The sequence below is a fragment of the Capricornis sumatraensis genome, chromosome 9 (assembly GCF_032405125.1).
Source record: "Capricornis sumatraensis isolate serow.1 chromosome 9, serow.2, whole genome shotgun sequence".
NCBI lineage: Eukaryota > Metazoa > Chordata > Mammalia > Artiodactyla > Bovidae > Capricornis > Capricornis sumatraensis.
Genome location: NC_091077.1, coordinates 58,658,495 through 58,674,808, shown reverse-complemented (window position 1 = coordinate 58,674,808; position 16,314 = coordinate 58,658,495).

Sequence of the window (16,314 nt, the reverse complement as noted above, 5' to 3'; positions counted from 1 at the left end):
GCAATAGGGAAAACATTTTCTGGGTTATATAAACTAGTAAGACATATGATTTTTCCAGTGGTCATGTACGGATGTGAAAGTTGGACTGTAAAGAAAAAGAGTGCTGAAGAATTGATGCTTTTGAACTGTGGTGTTGAAGAAGACTCTTAAGAGTCCCTTGGACTGCAAGGAGATCCAACCAGTCCATCCTAAAGGAGATCAATCCTGGGTGTTCATTGGAAGGACTGATGTTGAAGCTGAAGCTCCAATTCTTTGGTTACCTGATGCGAAGAGCTGACTCATTTGAAAAGACCCTGATGCTGGGAAAGATTGAGGGCGGGAGGAGAAGGGGACGGCAGAGGATGAGACGGTTGGATGGCATCACTGACTCAATGCATGGGTTTGAGTGGACTCCCAGAGTTGGTGATGGATAGGGAGGCCTGGTGTGCTGCAGTTCATGGAGTCACAAAGAGTCAGACATGACTGAGAGACTGAACTGAAGACATATGATCTAGAGAATTTACAAGTTATTAACAAAGCCTAATCTAGATATAGGGGCTTTCCCAGTGGCTCAGAAGGTAAAGAACCCTCCTGCAATGCAGGAGGCACAGGAGATGCAGATTTGATCCCTGGATCAGGAAGATCCCCTGGAGGAGGAAATGGCAACTCACTCCAGTATTCTTGCCTGAGAAATCCCATGAACAGAGAAGCCTGGTAGGCTATGGGCCGTGGGGTCACAAAGAGTTGGATATAACTGAGCATCTGAACACACACATGCACAATCTAGATATAGTACATGAATAGCCTAATGACAAAATCATCACCTGAACTAGGAATGAGCCTTCAGAGTGGAAGTTGTTCAGTTGTGTCTGACTTTTTACGACCCCATGGACTGTAGCCTGCCAGTCTCCTCTGTTCATGGGATTCTCCAACCAAGAATACAGCAGTGGGTAGCTGTCCCTTCTCCAGGGGATCTTCCTGACCTAGGGATTGAACCCAGGTTTCCTGCAGGCAGATTCTTTACCATACTGTGGGACAAACCAATCATAAGATGTCTACCAAACCTTAGTAGAATTTGTGACCAAAAGATAACAAGCTCTAAACAAAAAGAACAAAGAATGTCCTCATCATCTCCTTACACAAAGGGGTTTTTCATAACCCACTGCAGTCACCAACCAACACTGATTGCACTCTGAGGGGAATTAAGGATGAAAAAACAGGAAGATTTCTGTGCTTTGGATATAGGGCCCCTAGATACTTAAGATGTATATCTAAGAAAGAATTTCAATGACCTCAGATTCTTGCATCTTACCGGACATAGAAAGGCACTAAAATCATTAACTGGAGATGTCTGTTTCAATGATTAATAGTAATCCTTTGATGTTCAACTACAGTTTTTCCAGCAAAAGCTGCTATATTTCCTAGTTTCTCCCTTACCTCTTTAGAACAGTTCCTCAGAGCTATCTAAGAGCCTATCTTTCAGGCTGTATTTCTCAGTAAGACCCCTGAATAAAACTGAATCTCACAATCTCACATAGTGCTTTTTTATTTCAGTCAACACTCTCCCATGTAAATACCTTCAATATATCCACATTAAAACACAAACTTTCGACCAGATAGCCAAGTAATATCCTTTCCAATCTAGCCTCTAGGATTTTGTTTTAGTTTTTACTAAAGGATTGTATATGTTCCATTTAAGCAGCAAAACTTGGTGAAATGTATGTCTCATTCATTTTCACATTCTCTCCATACTCAGTAGATGTTCAAATGAGGGAAAAGCAAACGTTTGGTAAAGAAATACTTGCTGGAACATGCAGAGACATAGGGACACAAAGAAATTTTAATAAAGACTTTGCTAGGTTCCTCCTCATTTACACACATAATTCCTAGCATAGTTACCTATGGTGAGTGCTCTCTTGCTGGAATAGATCCCCCATCTATATCCTTTAGGCAGTTAGCAAAGAGATCAAAGTGTCTCCCTGAGTCTTTTGATCCTTGAAAATAATCAGCCTAGTTAACTCTCATGTTAAAGAGACACAGTTTGGGGGAGCATATTTTGCTCCCATACACACTATTAAATATTTGTTCGATTTTCTCCTGTAACTTAATTCTCAGACCAGACAGAAGAATTCAAAAGGGAAGAGGTATACACAAACTTATTTACAAAGCAGAAATAGAGACACAGATGTAGAGAACAAATGTATGGAGACCAAGGGGGGAAAGGAGAGCATGCGATGAACTGGGAGATTGGAATTGACAAATATACACTATTGATACTGTGTATAAAATAAATAACTAATAAGAACCTACTGTATAGCACAAAGAACTCTACTCAGTGCTTTGTGTGACCTGTTGCTGCTGCTGCTAAGTTGCTTCAGTCATGTCCGACTCTGTGTGACCCCATAAACAGCAGCCCATTAGGCTCCTCTGCCCCCTGGGATTCTCCAGGCAAGAATACTGGAGTGGGTTGCCATTTCCTTCTCCAATGCATGAAAGTGAAAGTGAAGTCGCTCAGTTGTGCCCGACTCTTAGCAGCCCCATGGACTGCAGCCTACCAGGCTTCTCCGTCCATGGGATTTTCCAGGCAAGAGTACTGGAGTGGGGTGCCATTGCCATCTCCAAATGGCAATGTGTGACCTGAAAAGGAAGGAAATCCAAAAGAGGGGATATATGTGTACATATAGCTGATTGACTTTGCTATATGGTGAAAACTAGCACAACAGTGTAAAGCAACTAACTATACTCCAATGAAATTTTTTTAATAAAAAATGGTAGAGGAAAAATTTTTACCTGCTCCAAAAAAAAGCTTTCTTTTGAATAAGGTTAAGGACTCTCCACAGTTCCTATTGACCCATATCACACTCTGAATACTGATGAGCACTTTTCACAACAGTAAAAGAAGCTGCTAGTCAAGTTTACCTGTGTAACCAGAGCCTGATAATCCAAGGCATTACTAATAAAAGTTTGAGAAAGGGTAGGTGCAATACCTGTCAACTTTTGTTAAACAACACACTCAAATGTCACATCCCAAGCAGTCTTAATAATAAGATTGAACTGAAGTTTCCTCCTTTCTCTGTTAATTCAAATCTTAAGTGCCTTTCAAGTGCATTTCAAGGCTTACCTCAAGAACTCTTTCAATGATGTCTCAAAAAAAAAAAAAAAACCTCTGGCAAGTATTAATTTCTACACTGTGCTGATCATTCACACAAGCTAATAGCTATATTACTCAACACAGTTCTTCATTTTCTTCTAAGATATCATTTCTGGGTCTGAGTCTCATATGACTTTATCTACCCTGAGGACCCATGAATATGGTTTCATAGCAAGTGATTTGTATGTTTTCCAACATAACAACTCAGTCCACGTTTGATTTCAATATGAACAGCTGCAACGACCAGTTTTGCGCACACTGACAACATCTCACCCTAGAACAATATTGTGCCTCTCAGTCTTTTTGCCTCAGAATCTTTTCCTTCCTCTAAGGAGCTTAAAAGCAAAAGCAGGAAAGTCCACTCTTCTGGAACCAACCCTTTAGCAATGGGAGTCAGAGTTCCATAGATAAATACTCTGGCTTCTGATTTTATGTGTGTCCTCAGAGATCTTTCAGTGGGGATTGAACACCGATTGCCGTCTATGGTAATCAGGCCAATAATGCATCCCTTTTCTACTTTTTTGTCTTACACATTCAGTTCCTTTCCTCCTGCTTCCACCAAGTAAACTGCTTGTCTTAGAATTTGTATTGTCGAGGGGATGGGAAGGTTTTGAAGAGCAAAGTTTCATTATTTAATTATTTACCCCTATTTTCTAGCCTATTTTCTGTATCTGTAAGTTGATTAAAATTCACATAGAATTTTCATAAACCTATTTTATTACATGCAAACTAATAATGAGAAGCCAGCCTGCCCATTTTTCAAATGAGGACACGGTGGTTTGTTGCTGTTATAAAGATTACAGTATTATTCATTCAACACAGTTTATCCACAGCCTCTCACTTTACAGTCAGAGCACTAAGGAAGCGCACAGAAAAGTTTTCTAAATCCATGTTTGGGGAGGGGGGCACTGATGAAGAATGGTTTCCCAGAAGAAGTGAAATCTAAACTGAGATGTGGGTAAATTTGGTCCACAAAAGCAGGACAAGTTCTAAAGGACTGATTATGCCATGTTGAGGAATTTTCATTTTATCATATTGGTGAAAATGGAGTCAATGAAAAATTTTATTTTTTTAATGAAAAATTTTAATTGAGGGAGTTACATTATCATTCTGCTTCCAAGTGAAAAATAGATTAGATGACTTAAAAACTGGCAGGAGAAAAATAATTGATTCTAGGACTGAGGCAGGAAAAATGCAAGGTAAGTTTCAAGCATTTTGTAGTGACTGAAGTTAAGTAAATACTCAAAAAAAAAAAAAGAAAAAGAAAAGAAAAAGAACATGCCCAGGTGGCTCAGTGGTAAAGAGTCTGCCTGCCAATGCAGGAGACACAGGTTTGATCCCTGGATAGGAAGATCTCCTGGAGAAGGAAATGGCAAATCACTTTAGTATTCATGCCTGGGAAATCCCATGAACAGAGGAGCCTGGTGGGCTCTAGTCCTGGGGTCGTAAAGAGTTGGACACGACTGAGCATGCAGGCATATACATAGGGCTATAGGAACCAAGTGAGAATTACTCCCAATGGCAAAGCTGGAAGGGTTTTTGACCCACAAAATAAATAGCATAGTATTGGCTTATTTAAAACATAAATATTAATATTTTAACATGAATATTCACTCATGTTCATTCATTAGATTTTGTACTTACTTATGCCAAAATCTAAACTGTTGGGGTTCAGGTGACCCATCACATTGGTTATTTTGAATTAAAGTGACTTAAGAAATGGCCAGTGTAGCAGGGATACTTTGATCCTCCTCGCTGTCTCCCTGAAAGTAGGAAATAAACCTCCCATGTGAAATTTCCCTCTCTGCATCTGGAAACGTAAGGACACCCATATGGCCTTATCACCAGAGACAGAGAATTGGCACCAAAATGCCTGTGTAAATAAAACTTGTCACTTCTTTAATTCACTACCCAAAGCCCAGACTCTCTTTAGAAGATTCACTAATTGAGCACCCAAACCTAAGTTTCTTTGTCTTGTCAGTTCAGTTCAGTTCAGTAGCTCAGTCATGTCTGACTCTTTGTGACCCCATGAAGTGCAGCACACCAGGCCTCCCTGTCCATCACCAACTCCCGGAGTTCACTCAAACTCACGTCCATCGAGTCGGTGATGCCATCCAGCCATCTCATCCTCTGTCCTCCCCTTTTCCTCATGCCCCCAATCCCTCCCAGCATCAGAGTCTTTTCCAATAAGTCAACTCTTCTCATAAGGTGGCCAAAGTACTGGAGTTTCAGCTTTAGCATCATTCCTTCCAAAGAACACCCAGGGCTGATCTCCTTTAGAAAGGACTGGTTGGATCTCCTTGCAGCCCAAGGGACTCTCAAGAGTCTTCTCCATCTCCACAGTTCAAAAGCATCAATTCTTCAGCGCTCAGCTTTCTTCACAGTCCAACTCTCACATCCATACATGACCACTGGAAAAACCATAGCCTTGACTAGATGGACCTTTGTTGGCAAAGTAATGTCTCTGCTTTTGAATATGCTATCAGGTTGGTCATAACTGTCCTTCCAAGGAGTAAGTGTCTTTTAATTTCATGGCTGCAGTCACCATCTGCAGTGATTTTGGAGCCCCCAAAATAAAGTCTGACACTGTTTCCACTGTTTCCCCATCTATTTCCCATGAAGTGATGAGACCAGATGCCATGATCTTCGTTTTCTGAATGTTGAGCTTTAAGCCAACCTTTTCACTCTCCTCTTTCACTTTCATCAAGAGGCTTTTTAGTTCCTCTTCACTTTCTGCCATAAGGGTGGTGTCATCTTCGTATCTTTGGTTATTGATATTTCTCCTGGCAATCTTGATTCCAGCTTGTGCTTGTCAATTGCTCATAAATTTATTGTTTCTTTGTTTAAAAAATATAAACGTTTCTTGCTTCGGCCACCTTTTAGGCTCCACTTCTATGAGAACTTCATGCACACAAATTAAACCTGTTTCATTTTCTCCCATTTGTTAATCTGTGTTAAATTTATTATTGGTCCAACCGAAAGAACTCAAAAGGGGTAGAGGAGGAAATTTCTCCCTCCCTGAGAATACTGATATAAATTAAGTATTGGACACAAAAACAAACAAATAACGGGAAAGAGACAAGTATCTCTTAGGAATCAAAAATAATTTATATAGATTATCTCCCTTCAAAAAGATTTAACTTCTTTTTTTTTTTAGACATCACCAATATGCAACTTCAGTTTTTTTTTTTGACATTGTTTTAAACTTCCTTAGGGAGAATAATTTTTCCCAATGCTTGATGATAACTGTGACAGATCTCATGAGTTTTTCTGCTCATTTTTAAATGCTATTGTTATAGCCCATAAACACAGACTGGTGCCAATAAATGGAGTTTCATGCATGCATGCTACGTCACTTCAGTCGTGTCCGACTTTAGCAACTCCATGGACTGTAGGCTGCTAGGCTCCTCTGTCCATGGGATTCTCCAGGCAAGAATACTGGAATGGTTGCCACTTCCTTCTCCATGAACTTAACTTCTTTTATCCCTGATGTCAGCCACACTTAATGACTTTGTTCCAGATAATAGACTGTGCTGCTAAGTTGCTTCAGTCGTGTCCGACTCTGCGTGACCCCATAGACGGCAGCCCACCAGGCTCCTCCATCCATGGGATTTTCCAGGCAAGAGTACTGGAGTGGGTTGCCATTGTCTTCTCCATAATAGACTGTGAAAAGGGGGGTAAAATGTAACTTTGTAGTTGAGGAAATTGGCCTACACTACTTGAACCAGGTGACCAAGTTTCACTTTATCAGTGGCAAGTCATGTTAATAGCATGTTTCCATGACATCTGATGAGAAGGGTATCTCATCATCTCTGCGATGTTTCTCCCCAAATCCATAACCCCAGTCTGATCATGAGAGAAAAAAAAAAAAAGCACAAACAAACCCAAATTGAGGGACATGCTAAAAAACACGTGATTAGTACTTTACAAAACTCAGGCAGGAACAGGCAAAGTATAGCAACAAGGGATGCCCCTGAAGAGCTGTCTTGGGTCAGAGGAGATTAATGAAACATGACTACTAAATGTGATGTCATATCCTGGATGAGATTCTGGGACCAAAAAAAAAAAAAACTGGGCAGCAGTGGGAAAAGTAGTAACATCTAAATAAAATCTGAAGTTCAGTTCATAGAAATGTTCCAGTGTTGGTTCCTTAGTTTTGACAAAGCTACCAAGATAATGTAACAATATGGAAAACGAGGTGAGGGGTATACACAGACTCTGTACTATCTTTTCAATATTTCTATAAACCTAAAACTATCCTAAAATAAGAAGCTCCCTTAAAGAAACAGCAGGATGCATTGAGAACAGTTCAGAGACTCTTTCAATGACTTGATAACAGTCTGAATTAGAGAGACACTGTGTCAGCAGAGAAGAGAGTCAGGATTCTTAAAGCAAGTCTAACATGACTTGGTGACTGTGTTGGGGAACAAAGGAATCTGGTGGTATAGAGATAAAGGACAGAGAGAACCTTTTTGGTGAGTGGATGAGCCAAGTCATAAATCTAGGCCCTCTGCCGCTTTAGAACCATTAGATGCATAGCATATAGTATACAGGAGAGCCCACCTGAAAGAACATAGGGAACTAATCCATGCATGGAGCAGAGTGATAGAATCAGACTAGAAAGAAGGGTGTGGATAAAAGATGAACTAGGAACATTGCAGTTGATTAGACTGAGCACCATGGATAAGTAAGGACCAAAGATGGCTTTAAGCCTAAGATCTGAAATGAGGATGACACTCTCAAGAGAATAAGAAAAGTTTAGAAAAGGAGGACTGACAAGAAAGATTATCATATTTGTTTGGTACAGTGTTTGGCAGAAAGCAAAGGAGAACTAAAAAGACTCTTAATGAAGGTGAAAGAGGAGAGTGAAAAAACTGACTTAAAACTCAACATTCAAGAAACAAAGATCACAGCATCCAGTTCCATCACTTCATGGCAAACATATGGGGAAACAATTGAAACAGTTGACAGACTTTATTTTCTTGGGCCCTGAAATCACTGGATGGTGACTGCAACCATGAAATTAAAAGATGCTTGCTCCTTGGAAGAAAAGTTATGACAAACCTAGACAGCATATTAAAAAGCAGAGATATCACTTTGCCAACAAGATTCATCTAGTCAAAGCTATGGCTTTTCCAGTAGTCATGCATGGATGTGAGAGTTGGACTATAAAGAAGACTGAATGCTGAAGAATTGATGCTTTTGAACTGTGGTGCTAGAGAAGACTCTTGAGAGTCCCTTGGACTGCAAGGACATCAAACTGGTCAATCCTAAAGGAAATCAACACTGAATATTCATTGGAAAGACTGATGCTGAAGCTGAAACTCCAATACTTTGGCCACATGATACAAAGAACTGACTCCTTGGAAAAGACTCTGATGCTGGGAAAGATTGAAGGCAGGAGGAGAAGGGGAGGACAGAGGATGAGATGATTGGATGGCGTCATCGACTCAAAGAACATGAGTTTGAGCAAACTCTGGGAGATAGTGATGGACAGGAAAGCCTGGTGTGCTGCATTCCACGAGATCACAAAGAGTCGAACATGACGAAGTGACTGAACAACAACAAAAGTGTTTGAAAATGATGTCAGGGCATCAGTCGAAATTCTCCAGGGTAGAATGAAGGCACATAGAGTCTGGAGACATAAATCATAAATCTAGAGATGTGAGAAAGACTAAGAAAAGATCATTTGAATTGGCAAGAATTCATTATTAAAATGCAAAAGGTTACTTTAACAGTAGTAAGACTAGAAGCCAGAATCTACTCCGTTTTAATTTTCTTCACATTCTCTCTCTCTTGCTGTGCATGTTCCACACCCATCTACATTTCCTTATTTGAAATGTGGTTAGTCATCTATTGATCTTTCAGCCTTCAATATACGCTTCTACCTTTAGCAATGGAATTTTTCTTGGTTTCCTTACACCATAAAGCCATTTTTTTTTTCTTCCAGTAAACATTTGCCTGTCTCAGCTAGACTGTTTCCTTCTCCCCTATTTGAGCATTTAGTTAATCATTGCTGGAGAGGAATCACTGCCAGGTTGGGGAAAGAGCAAAGCTGTTGAAAATGAGGCTCAGGTCTCTGTCAACAGGGAAAGATAGAAGGGGTGGTCTCCAGCACTGATGGCTTGCCCCCTTTTTTATATATAATTTTTTATTTGGCTTGGGACATAAGAACCACCCCCCCCCACCTTTAAAAAAAAAATCAGTGCAAGAGCAGTTCAGAAGTTTCCTATTAATTAGATACACAGTGAAGAAAGATTTTACCAATCAGAGAAAAGAGAAAGGGCAGGAGGCTGATCCCAAATTTATCATAAGCTATAGTGTGTCAGTAGTAATAATAGTAACCATGTTCTAAGTCCTTAGCGCCATGGGCTGAACCATGAGCTTTACATGCATCATCTTCTTTGTTTCTCATGACAACTCCATGAAGTAGGTATAGGTCCACAGTCCCTAATTCATAATACCAAACCATGCAGAGTTCTGAAAACCAGAAATTTCTGTTGTTTTATTTTGTAACTCATTAGAAAAATCTGTCAAGAGATCGTGTAAGGCTATTTACTTTCTTTACATGTCTTGCTGCAGAATTACTAGTGTGCTTTTCTAGAGGATGCTGCTCTAGACACCATCGAGCTTTCTATAATGCATCACCTGACTTCCCTAAAATTAAACAAAAACTTTGAATTCCAAAATTCATCTGGCAATCAGAGGTTTCAGAGAAGGGACTGTGAAAACTGAGGGTGGTACATGTGAGGTTTAGCTCCAAGACATATAGGCAGAGATTTGAAATGAGGTCTGTCATTCTCCAAACACTGAACTTTCATCATTAAATGACATACTGAAAATGTTATTATTTTAAGAGCTGTCACCACAATTGACCTTGGGGGAAGAATTGTTTCCATTGGGAAAAGAATTGATATCTAAGGATCTAGGTGTCATTTGGTCCTGCTTTAGAAGCGGGTTGTTTTGTTCTTGAAACTTGAGGCTTCCAACGACACAAGAGGTGACTCTACACATGGACATCACCAGATGGTCAATACCAAAATCAGACTGATTATAGTCTTTGCAGTCGAAAATGGTGAACCTCTATACAGTCAGCAAAAAAGAGACTGGAGCTGACTGTGGCTCAAATCATGAATTCCTTAATGCAAAATTCAGGCTTAAATTGAAGAAAGTAGGGGAAACCACTATGCCATTCAGATATGACTTAAAACAAATCCCTTATGATTATACAGTGGAAGTGATGAATAGATTTAAGGAATTAGATCTGAGAGAGTGCCTGAAAAACTATGGACAGAAGTTCATAACATTGTACTGGAGGCAGTGACCTAAACCATCCTCATGTGCTATTTTATAGCATTTCGTTGTCTGGTGTGTGATATGATTTCCACCACCAGTCCTTCGCAAAATTACTAAAGTCTACTATACCCACAAAGTCTTGAATATTCTTCCCATCTTATCAGGTACCTGCAGACTGAACAGTGTGGTTGGCTCTGGAGATTAAAAGAAAAAGTCATGACCTTGAAGGGTTCAGCCTAGTGGAAGAGATCAGAAAAATAAAAAATTAGAATTCACAGTTTTTTCTATAATAGAAGGATGCCCAAGTGCAGGGTTTATAAGTGAGCATGTCCTCCTGCCTAGCAGAGCACCATTATTCTAGCCGTGTATACATGGGGGCAGCCGTAGCAGGGAAGACCACAAGTATATAGCACTGAAAGGTCATCTTTAATAACTGTTATTGGGAAATATCCTACCAAGATTCCCAATGCTTAAAGCAATTTCCTTATTGGGTTCCAGAGTGCCTTTTGATCTCTTTAAGAAGTACTTTATTTAAAAATATGATTGTCTAGAAAGTTGCTAAGAGCATAAATCTTAAAAAGTTCTATTACAAAGAAAAATATGTGCAACTTTGTATGGTGACACATGGTAACCAGACTTGCTGCAGTGATCATTTTGCAGCATATAAGATGTCAAATCACTAAGTTCTACACCTGAAACCAATATAATGTTGTATGCCAATTATACTTCAGTAGAAAAAAAAATCATCTCAGTTGATTTTTTCCTTTATCACCCCAACGGCAAATACTTATCACTTGCCTTTCATGCATTGAATACAGAAAGGCTTTATAGAGGGTTTATGACATTATTTTCTTGCTACTCTGGTAAATGATTAACTAGGAATTTTGAGTTTGCAGAAATGAGTGTTTAAGAAATAGACTCACAAATATAGAAAACAAACTTATGGTTACCAAAGAGGATAGCAGGGTGGAGAGGGGAGAAATAATTTAGGAGTTTGGGATTAAATATATACAAATATCTACACACTACCATATGCAAACTACTGTATAGCACAGGGAACTATACTCAATATCTTGTAAAATGGAAAAGAATCTGAAAGAGAATAAATATTTAAATGTATAACTGAATCACTTTGCTGTCCACCTAAAACTAACACAGTATTGTAATTTAACTGTCCTTCAATTTAAAAAGAAAAGAGTGTTTAGATTGAGCCTGATAGTTAGCTTCAAAAGTCTATATTTGAAGTACATTATTTCCAATCTTAAAACCCTTTTTGAACTCAGGTCTACCTTCAGGAACAGCCCCTATTTCCTACTCTCTTTAGAGCAAAAGTTCTTCAAATATATGTCGTTCTCTTCATTTCTGTTTTCTCACATTCTCTTCACTTTCTAACTTACTTTGAATGGAATTTATATAATCCTTTCTACCAGCACCTAACACATAATACGTTTGCATAAGTGGTGAATGAAAAAATACATCGGTTATAAAGCTTCAATGTACTAAGGAAGTGGTGAGGTTGAGGCACTTCCCCATCTGGTTCACCCCACATGAACTGATACGCTGAGTGTCTGCTAAAGGACAGGTACAGCAAAGTGATTCAGTTATACATACAGTGACTTGCGTGCAAAGTCACTTCAGTCATATCCGACTCTTTGCAACTCTACAGACTGTAACCCACCAGGCTACACGCTCCATGGGGTTCTCCAGACAAGAATACTGGAGTTGGTTGCCATGCCCTCCTCCAAGGGATCTTCCCGACCTAAGGATCAAACCTGGGTCTCTTAGGTCTCCTGCACTGGCAGGCAGGTTCTTTATCACTAGTGCTATCTGGGAAGCCCCAGTTATACATATACATGTATCTATTCTTTTTTCAGATTCTTTTCCCACGTGGGTTATTGTAGACCATTGAGTAGAATTCCTCATGCTGTACAGCAGGTTCTCATCAGTTATCTCTTTTATATATAGTAGTATGTATCTGTTAATCCCAAACTTCTAAGTTATCCCTCCCCCTACATTTCCTCTTTGGTAATAGGTTTGTTTTCTAAGTGTGTGAGTAAGTGTGTGCGTGAGTGTGTAAGTATGTGTGTAAGTTTTCTAAGCGTGTAAGTGTGTGAGGACAGATTTTTTTTTTTAAAGAAACTTTAGAACATCTCATGATGAGGGGATAAGACAGGTAAATTTTGTGTGGCAGAGTAAGTAAGAGTATAGCTTTGAGTTGGAAGATAATTAACAAGATTTTAGACATCATTATTAAAATTTAACACATGGAGTAAGAGAAAGGTAACAATCCTCTAGTCCACTGCAGTGGTTAAACCATCCTGCAGTAGCATTCCAGATAATTCCCGTTAAAAAGAACAAAGACAAAACGGAACCACCCTGAGGAAGAAAAACTCAAAGCAATATTAAGTGAGAATAGTTGACAGACTGGGTTGTCTCACAGAAGAGGACATTCAAAGTGAACAATAGTCATTATCAGCAAATATTTGGAGCATCAGGATGTGGTAAAACAGAACTGACCTGAGGTCAAGCAGTAGGATAAATAGGTGGAAATTCCAGAAAAGGTTTCAGCTCCATAGAAGAAACTGCTGATCCCTGTCACTTGAAGTGTTTAAACATTGGCACATGCCCACTGGCAGACAGATGAGATTTAAACATCAGATAAAGAGTTAGAACAGATGATTCTTGTCTTCCCCAATCCCATGGAGAACACGGTTATTCTAGAGAACAATGACAAACCCAGGAAAGTCATGTTGCGCTAGCTAGCTTACATTTAGTTTGCCCTACAACTGTACTGTTAAAAAACAGCATTCAGGTTCCCTACATTTAACTACGAGACTTTTATGATGTGGGTCTGATGATGATGTTAAACAACCAGTTGATTGGATTTCTGAGAAATATGTGAGCTCGGTACCCTGTTGACACCTATAAAACGAGGGTGCATCCCCACTGCCTTCAACATTCTTTGACTACAAAAAAAGAAGCCCAAGAAAGAAGAATATTTTAACTCCAGTTATATTCTTAGTGGTAACAGACAAAGACCTATTTCAGTGACACCAAAGCAATTTGAGAAATAGCTCAGAGTGGATTTTCCATGGCCACAGGATGGGCCTTTACAAAGTCACGAAATATTAGGCAATAGCAGAGATAAGAGGGGAAGGCTGCCATCTACTGCCCACCACAGTGAACAAAGGTGTGCATCTGTGTGGGGCAAGTAGGTATTATATATAGAGAAGAACACATTAGATAAAAAATCCAGTATGGTATCTAAGCAAGAACAGACAGAAGATAATAAGGACCAGAAACTTACCAGTAGTGGTTTCTGGGCAATGGTTTCCAACAAGAGTGATACTGCATTGTGATAGGGGAAAGTGGTAGTTTCAATAATTGAAAATGGATTGATTATCCACAAATCTATGTTAAAAAAGATTGAATCTTGACACCTATCTACATCATCTATAAAAATTAATTACAGTGGATTGTAGAACTTCTAGAATTATATCGAATATCTTCATAATATTGCAGCAGGCAAAACTTTCTTAAACAGGAGACTCTCCCCAAAAAGAGAACACTAAAGATAAAGGAAAAGATGGCTAAGTTGGAACCTGTTAAGATTAAGGACCTTTGTTCATCAAAAGATATAACTGAAAAGATGAAAATGTAAGCCACTCAATAGAAGAACATATTTGTAATACGTGGATCAAAAGGACACCGAAGCTGGAGGAGTAAATGATCAGTTGTCAGTGGCAATATTAAATCAGGAACCCAGGCCTCCTAAAGCTTAAGCTAGTGCTAACCATGTCACTAAACTGAAATGCTCAAGTAACTGTTTCAAAGAGAAAAGTGGTGGGACATAAAGAAGTGCATTAGAAAGAACAAACAGGAGATTTGAAGTCATTTGTCAGATATACATTGTATGTGTGCTCAGTCGCTCAATGTCCTGCTCTTTGCAACCCCATGGACTGTAGCCCGCCAGGCTCCTCTGTCCATAGCAAGAATACTGGAGTGGGTTGCCATTTCCTCCTCCAAGGGATCTTCCTAACCCAGGGATCAAACCCCATTTCCTACACTGCAGGTGGATGCTTTACCACTGAACCACTGGGGAAGCTCCGGATATATATTATACAAATATACATATGTACACACACATCTAGATATATAAATGTATATACACATACACATGTGTATATATAATTCAGTTCAGTTACTCAGTTGTGTCTGACTCTTTGTGACCCCATGGACTGAAGCATGCCAGGCCTCTCTGTCCAGCACCAAGTTCCAAAGCTTGCTCAAACCCATGTCCATCGAGTTGGTGATGCCATCCAACCATCTCATCGTCTGTTACCCCCTTCTCCTCCTGCCTTCAATCTTTCCCAGCATCAGGGTCTTTCCCAAGGAGTAGTTCCTTGCATCAGGTGGCCAAAGTATTGGAGCTTCAGCTTCAGCATCAGTCCTTCCAATGAATATTCAGGGTTGATTTCCTTTAGGTTTGACTGGTTTGATCTCCTTGCCATCCAAGGTACTCTCAAGGGTCTTCTCCAGCACCACAGTTCAAAAGCATCAATTCTTCAGTGCTCAGCCTTTCTTATGGTCCAATTCTCACATCCATACATTACTACAGGAAATATGTGTATGTTAGTATTTGATCTCTGTGATCAGAAACATGACAATTGAAATCTTTGTGCCTTAGTTTCCTTACTTGTAAAATGGAAATAATAATGCTATAGGGTCTTTAAACAATGGAAATAAAGTACCACAGTGCCTGGCATAAAGATTTGAAATTTTTTAGCCACAATGATTATAATTATAGTAATGATGATGATCTAATTTTTTTAAGTATTATTAAGTGATAAGTTTATGAATTTCTATGACAGATTAAAGAGGAGGGGGAATCATAACTAACTGAATCAAGGACCATAGATATTTTAGCCAAGCTTTAGAGGATGGGTACAAAATCACTGGTATCTTTTAAGAGAGAAGGAAGTATAAAGAAAAGAAGAGATCATTTAAGAAAAATCAGAAAGGTCCATGAATAGTGAAAAATGAGATTTAAGAGTTAAGGTGCAGCTAAGTCAAAGAAGTCTTCAAATGTCAGGTTAAATACATGAAGCTGAGTCTCTCCAATTTCTGTAATTTTTATACCAGTCAAACCTTGAGAACAGGATGTGAAAATTAACAGGTGCTCAACCAATATCCCCATTCCAGCCAATACTATCAGCACCCATTACAACAGTTCTCTTAAGGTTTGTCATCATTCTTTATTCAGGTGAATAACTAGTCCTTGACACAAAGGATAGTAGGTCATAATACATTTGATTGAGTTCCTGATAACATACTGATGGATATGTACACAGAGAGGTAAAATGAAGGAGGGATTTACACAAGGCTAGGTCATGTAAACACATTAAATATGACTAAATAGCCTAGAACAGTAGCAGAATTGTTCCAACCAGTGTTCATCCGATCCTCTAGGGCACACAGTATTTATTCTAACAGTATTTATTCTGTCAAAACATTGATCATAAGAAGCTTAAATATTTTACCATTATTCTAATCCATGGAAGGAAGAGTGATATTATTACCAGATAGCAATTATTATTCCAAGGGAGATGAAAGAATATTTTTGCACAATATTTATTTTTCTGGGTTTATTTTTACTCAAACCAAATATATTATGAAATACATTTTTATAGTTAAAGAAAATAATTTTCCCAGAGTTCTATCACAGTTGAAACAGCAGTATTGTAATTAGAGCCAGGTTTGTCTTTTCATGTCCTCTTTAATTTGTGCCTCCAAAGAGCCATCTCCTATCATAATTTAGGGCAGTTTCTAACTAGAATTTTACCCAGATTCTATAGTGAATAAGAAAACAAGATTGAATGGAGTCCATG